Genomic DNA, 6,305 nt, shown 5'->3' with positions numbered 1-6,305 from the left:
AATCCCAATTACTTGGGAGGTTGAGGCAGGATAATCGCCTGATCCTGGGAGGCAGAGTTTGCAGTGAGCCAAGATTGTGCCACTGCACTCCAACCTGGGTGACAGAGCGAAACTTTATCTCAAAAAAAATTAATTAATTATATAAAAAAAAATAAAGTTGGAACCCAAACCTCACACCATATGCCAGTACAAATTCCAAATGGTGTAAAAATTTTAATGTAAAAAATAGCATTTTACAAGTGATCTAAGAAACCATGAAATAATTATTTAATAATCTTTTCTGGCTAAACTGATCCAAAATTTTTTTAATTTATTTTAAAAATTAAAAAAGATTTAAAAATTATTTATGATTGCAAAGTGAATATCTTTTGATTTATAACATACACAAAACACAGAAGCTACAAAATCCTGCAAAACAATCAAGATCAAAAGAGAAAAGACAGAACTGAAAGGTAGAACATATTTGCCATAGATGCAGTGCTAAATTTCCTCAACATATAAAGAATTCTCAAAAATCAACAAGAAACAAACCAATGACTCAGTTGGAAAATAGGCATGGAATATTAACCAACTCTTGCCAGCAAAGAAAACTCAAATGAGTCTTAAAACATGAAAAAGGGCTCAACATCACTCACAATGAAAGAGATGCACATTGCAGCTATAGGGAGGTATCATTTTGCACTAAGTACATTGGTGGAAATCAAACTTTGTGACAGACAGCACAGGAAAACAGGCATTCTCTTACATTGCTGGTGGAAGTGGGAATTATGTTTAGAGCCCCATACAACAAAAGCCTCTGTGAAGGGAACCTATAAATGCATGTACCATTTGACCCAGCTATTACACCTCCAGGAATTTATAGTTCAAAAGGTTCTCACGCATACAAAATGACATACATATACAGTCTATCACTGCAGCAATGTTTGACATAACAAAAGGCTAAGAACATCCTAAATACCCATAAAGAGAATATTGGTTAAATAAATTGTAATGCAACCACATTAAAGAATACTGTGTAGCTATTTTTAAAATGAAGAAGCTCTTTATGGATTGATAGAAATAATCGCCAAGTTATTGTCAAGGTAAAAAACAAAACAAAACCAGGGCTTAAGACTGTGTTATAAGTGAAAAAAGGGGAATATATTGAATATACATTTCTGCTTATGTATGGACAGTCGATCACTAAAACCAGTGCTAACAATGGTTAGTTAAATACCCAGAGAGATTGGTGTCTGAATGGCTCAACCACACAGGGTCTGCTGCTTTCACCCACTCAGAATGGTGAGACCTTTTATAATGCTCAAGTCTAACCTCTCCACCTGCCTGCTAAGGTTTGCCTAACAGCAGAAAACAGTGAAAGGCCCCCAGGGAGGCCTGAGCACTTTCTGACATGTCCTCCAAAAAAAGGACCTTTCAAAAACACCTGAAGTTTTCTTTTTATCCTAATTAATTGGTACTCTAATTAACAACATTTTTGTGTGAGTTTTAAGATAAAAATGATAATGGACTTCTCCCCAACTTTGGAAGCAAGAGAGGATCCCTTAGGACTCAAAATCACCTTTAAATTGTCCAGCTTTCTGTTCTTGATCTCTCCTCCTGAACTCCAAATAATAACAAAAACAACTGAGATTTGTTGTCCACCAGACTCTGCTTAGATGCTCGCCGCAATCCTAGGTTGTGAAGATTCTAATTACCCACATTTTTAAATGAAAAAGCAAAGGCTCAAAGAGTTTAAATGACTTTTCCAGAATCACACAAAGCTATAAAGGTTGAAAAAGATAGAAAGGTTGAAATTCCACTACATATTGATCTGACCATAAAATTGTATTTCTTTCTCTGTATCAAGCAATTCCCAATCCCCCCTCTACTGTTTTTTTGACACCTACTTAGAACTCTCTATTTATCATCTTAGTCTTCCTCCCTGGAATATTAAATTTCATACATTCCTCTGGCTTCAGGATCTACAAATCTAACGGTTCTCCATCCTGGCGATGCACTGGACTCTCTTAGGGAGATTTTAAATCACACTTATGCCCAGAGCTCACCACCCAGACACTGTTTTCATTGGTCTTGGATGGGGGTCTAGGAGTCAGTATTTTTCTATTCCCTACCTCCACCCAAGGAGTGTTTTACTCAACTGTTTATCCTCAGTGCCTAGCAGGCACTACGTATTTGTTGAATGAATCAATAAATGAATGAATGAACAACCAAGTGTAAGGGAAAGGTAGAAGCCAAAACTTAAGATAGACAATAAAACAGAAACAGTCATGAAAGACCTAAGCCAGGTGAACGCTGGGTACACTGCAGTCATTTGGATCTCCTCCTGGGATACTGCAGAAGGAAGCTGCATCCCTGTAACCCAGTCCAGAGCCCCACACAATGGGAAACTATAAATAGCAGCCCTGAATCACATGAGGGTTATGTAATATAAGGTTCACAGAACACTGCTGCCTTTATCACTCAGGCTTAAGTTGCACTGAAATGGAAACTCAGCTGATGCCCTATGTATTAGTTTCTCCAAAAGATGAAAGTCTCCCTACCTTTGCCCATTTATTGGCCCGTATTTGTAGCAGGGTTCCTGGGGTCCTTCCTACTAAGGGATTCCTGCTGTCTTTCCAGATAACAAGTGGGCGATTTTAGCAGAATAATTATTTTTATTTGTGAAGATAAGACCAGAATTTCCCCCAATCACATGAGAATGCAGTGCACATGGGCTTTTCAGACACTTGGGAGGACTGACTCACAGGCTCAGGCCAGGAAATGGTCTGAACCAGTTTGCCCAGTTCCACAGAGGTCACCCCTACTCATTCCTCCAATGGAGATTTGCCAATCTTCTGAAAAGCCAAATCAACTCTGTGACATTTGATTCATATTAGTAGAGGTTTGTGGTGATCCCAGAGCTACTTCTGAACACACAATTGATTCTCACTGGTTGGTAAAACGGAACTTTGAAATAAATTTTTCCATGAGCAAAAGTACAGATACTATAGCAAAGACCAGCACCCACATTCTCCTTTTCGTCCTCCGTGTGTAACTAGCCCTCATTCCCCACCCTTGCTTGCACTTAGGGACGGTGTGTGACTCTGTTCTAGCAGTAGAATGTGAGCAGAAGTGAGGGGCAACACGTCCATACCTGGCCATGCACATTTCTCCATGTTTCATCTGCCTCCTGGATGGCTGCAATGGAGACACCTCCTGGGGAAAGTCTGGAAGCCACAGGTTGAAGGTGCTAGAGCATCACCAGTCTGGATCCCTGAAAGATTTGCCTGCAGGAAAGCCATCCTGCCATCCTTTTTATTGTCCAGGGCTGTCATAAGAACAAAAAGTAAACTTCTATTGTGTCTGAGCCACTATACACCATAGGGTCTATGGCTTACAGCAGTTAGCATTCTCCATCTAATTATATAATGACATGTTATTATACTTGGGCATCAAGGACAGGAATTCCTCATTTGCTTTAGAAGAAACGATCATTCTGAATGACCTAACCAAAAGCTATTTTGCCAGCCTACTTTTGTCCCCAGGGGGCCCTGGGTTTGATAAATTCAATATTCTTAATTAACACTCTAAAGCCAAAAGTGGATGTTTTCAAGGATCGTCTAGTTTATCTCTGACGTAGATGAGGCAATTTCTCAAATTTCATATCAAAACATGGACACTCCAAGCAAAGGCTTTAGTAATGGTCTGAACTGGAGGAAAGGGATGCTTCAACTACACAGTGTTACACAACATTTGCGTTATACAACAGATGGTTTCCTAAAACAGTTATACAAAGTTGAGATTTTTATGAACCTGATGATACCTCAAGAAGATGAAAAAGAATCTGTCTTTAAAGACCTTCTTGCAGTTCAGATAATCACAATCCACTTTCTCTACCTAAGTATTTTTTGAATTATCATAGATTTGTTTTGTTTTCTTTTTAGTTAAACACGACTTGCATTTTTGCAGAAGTTATCAATGACGATTCCACTGAGGCATGGGCAGAGGCAGAATGAAGAAAAAGACGAGAGAACACTTGAGATTGCAGGTGTCCAATCTTTTGGCTTTTCTGGGCCACAGTGGATGAAGAGTTGTTTTTACGTCTACACATAAAACACACTAACACTAACAATAGCTGATGAGCTACAAAAATAATAATAAAAATCACACAAAAATCTCATAATATTTTAAGAAAGTTTACAAACTTGTGTTGGATCGCATTGAAAGCCATCCTGGGCCACAGGTTGTACAAGCTTGCTTTAGATGAAAGTGAAAAATAATATTCAGTCCAGACATCAACAGTTGCACAGCAGAAAGGATTCCTGGGCAAGAAAGCGGGTAAAGAGTATTCGATGCACAGATGTTAGGTTAATGAGAAGAACTTAACTTTGTCAGTAAAGCTGGTAGAATGCTCCCAGGAATTGACAGATGGGGGACTCTGTTCGACATTTTAAGACAAACGTAAATGTCTGGCGGTATAAGAGAGGGGAACTCAGGACCCCAGCTGATGCTCCTTCAACTTCAGCTAGAAGAGGAGCAGGGCTACAGGAAGCAGTGACGATGTCTGGCACTTACTTGGGAAAATGTCTGGGAAATAACTCTGGAGAAGAGTTCCAACAACAAAATAAATATAAAACGGATTCTCCAAGTAATAATAAAAAAAAAAGTAAGTTCTTAATACTCCAGATCCTGACAGGAAAGGGCACACCCAGGTAAAAAGAAATCTATCCTTCTTTCATGTTAGACAGAAGATTTGACACAGTCTACAGAACTTTCCCATGTTGAATTCAAACTTTACCATTTTAGAAACCTTATCTAATTATCTCCTCTGCCATCAGGCCAAATCTGAACTCAATGACTTTGGAGAGCTTCCCAAATGAGCTTTTCAGCAGAGTCATATACACTGTTCAGAAAGAAGAGGCAGTGTAGCTGTGGCTTTGGAGCAGTAAACTTCAAATTCTTGAGTGCTGCCTCCTCAATAAAACACTATTGAGAGCACAGCACCATATACGTATTATTTATTCATAAAGCACATGTGTACACTGCTGTACTAATATATTTTACATGATACAAAACACCTTCCCAATAATAGAAATATTAAAAGGATCCATTAAAAGAAACATTAAAGAAAATACAATATTTTCTTCCTGTGCTTTATGTGGATTGTCTTGTGTACCACATGTTGGACACCATGGCCTTAAATCCTGGTCCTAGAAGAGAGAACTTGTCTTCACAAGAGTGATTGTGGTTTCAAAAAGAGATGAAAAACTCTTGGCTTATGTGGTAGTGAAGTGATACTTTTATAGAGCTGTCTCTGAGTGTCTACGTTGAAAGTGTGGATTGCATATTATCTACTAATGCTGTATTTGAAGTCTGTTGCCTGAGTAACCAGAAGAACGATATGGAAATAGAGATCCTTAAGGAGATAAGCCATGCTTTATTTATCTTGTCTCCCTCTAGGGCTAGCAGGGTGCCCTAGGGGACATACTGGGTCCTCAGGGATGCCTGTTTAAATCAAACATGAATGAATGAATGATTGACATGTGAAAAACATTTTTAAGCCACAGGAAAAACACAATTAAGATGCAACTCTCACCTGTCAGTGCAAAGTCTCCATTGCAGGTAAAATGCACAATTTCTGCCTCGCCTACAATTTAAAACTCCAGGGACCAGAACTCAGCCAATTCTTCCCTATATCTTATCAGGAGCTCTCCTTCAAAGGCCTTCAGAGTCTGGGCAGGTACCATACATGCCTAAAGAAGACCAAGTAAGGCAACAGGGAGAAGTAGTTCAAACTGGCAAAATGGAGAGTGCTTAGGGACTGATGAAGACGGCCATGTCTCCTCCTTAGGCTAAGTATTTTTATCTGGGTGTCTAATGGTTTGGGGGCTTGTCTCATCAACTACATTGTAAGCTTAAAGAGGCATAGGAATGTAGGGTATTTCTCCTTTCTTCTGTTCCCAGCATGGTCTGGTGGAATGAAAGTTAGACTTGGAGTCCAAACCACCAACTCCTCAAGGCACTTAACCTCTCTTATCCTCAGTCTCTTCATCCAACCAATAAGAATAGTACTACCTCCCTCAAAGGAATGTTGAGAAAAGCAAATGACTTTTGCAAACTGTGGTACATATATTAATATAAAGAATTACTATTACAAGTAAAGTAGTGCATACATACTTGTTGCAGTACATTGAACTGAACAGAGGGGTGATATAATTCCTTACACTAGGCACACAATCAATATGTGTCTCTATTTAAGACTCCTTTTAAAAATAAAATATGGCTGGGCACAGTGGCTCATGTTTGTAATCTTAGCACTTTGGGAG

At 39.0% G+C, this 6,305-nt stretch overlaps 1 long non-coding RNA gene across 1 annotated transcript; it reads right to left on the bottom strand.

Annotated features, from left to right (window-relative positions):
• Positions 1-396: 396 nt before the first annotated feature.
• Positions 397-6,305, bottom strand: LOC116532974. The gene is made up of 2 exons (XR_004261023.1): positions 5,576-6,305; positions 397-3,307 (listed from the first exon to the last, which is right to left on the bottom strand). It is a non-coding gene; the product is annotated as an uncharacterized LOC116532974 (long non-coding RNA).

Source organism: Sapajus apella, unplaced genomic scaffold (assembly GCF_009761245.1).
Source record: "Sapajus apella isolate SASKATOON/1434 unplaced genomic scaffold, GSC_monkey_1.0 scaffold78, whole genome shotgun sequence".
NCBI classification, from domain to species: Eukaryota; Metazoa; Chordata; class Mammalia; order Primates; family Cebidae; genus Sapajus; species Sapajus apella.
The sequence above is the reverse complement of the archived record's forward strand: the minus strand, read 5'-3'. Positions and strand labels throughout refer to the sequence as shown.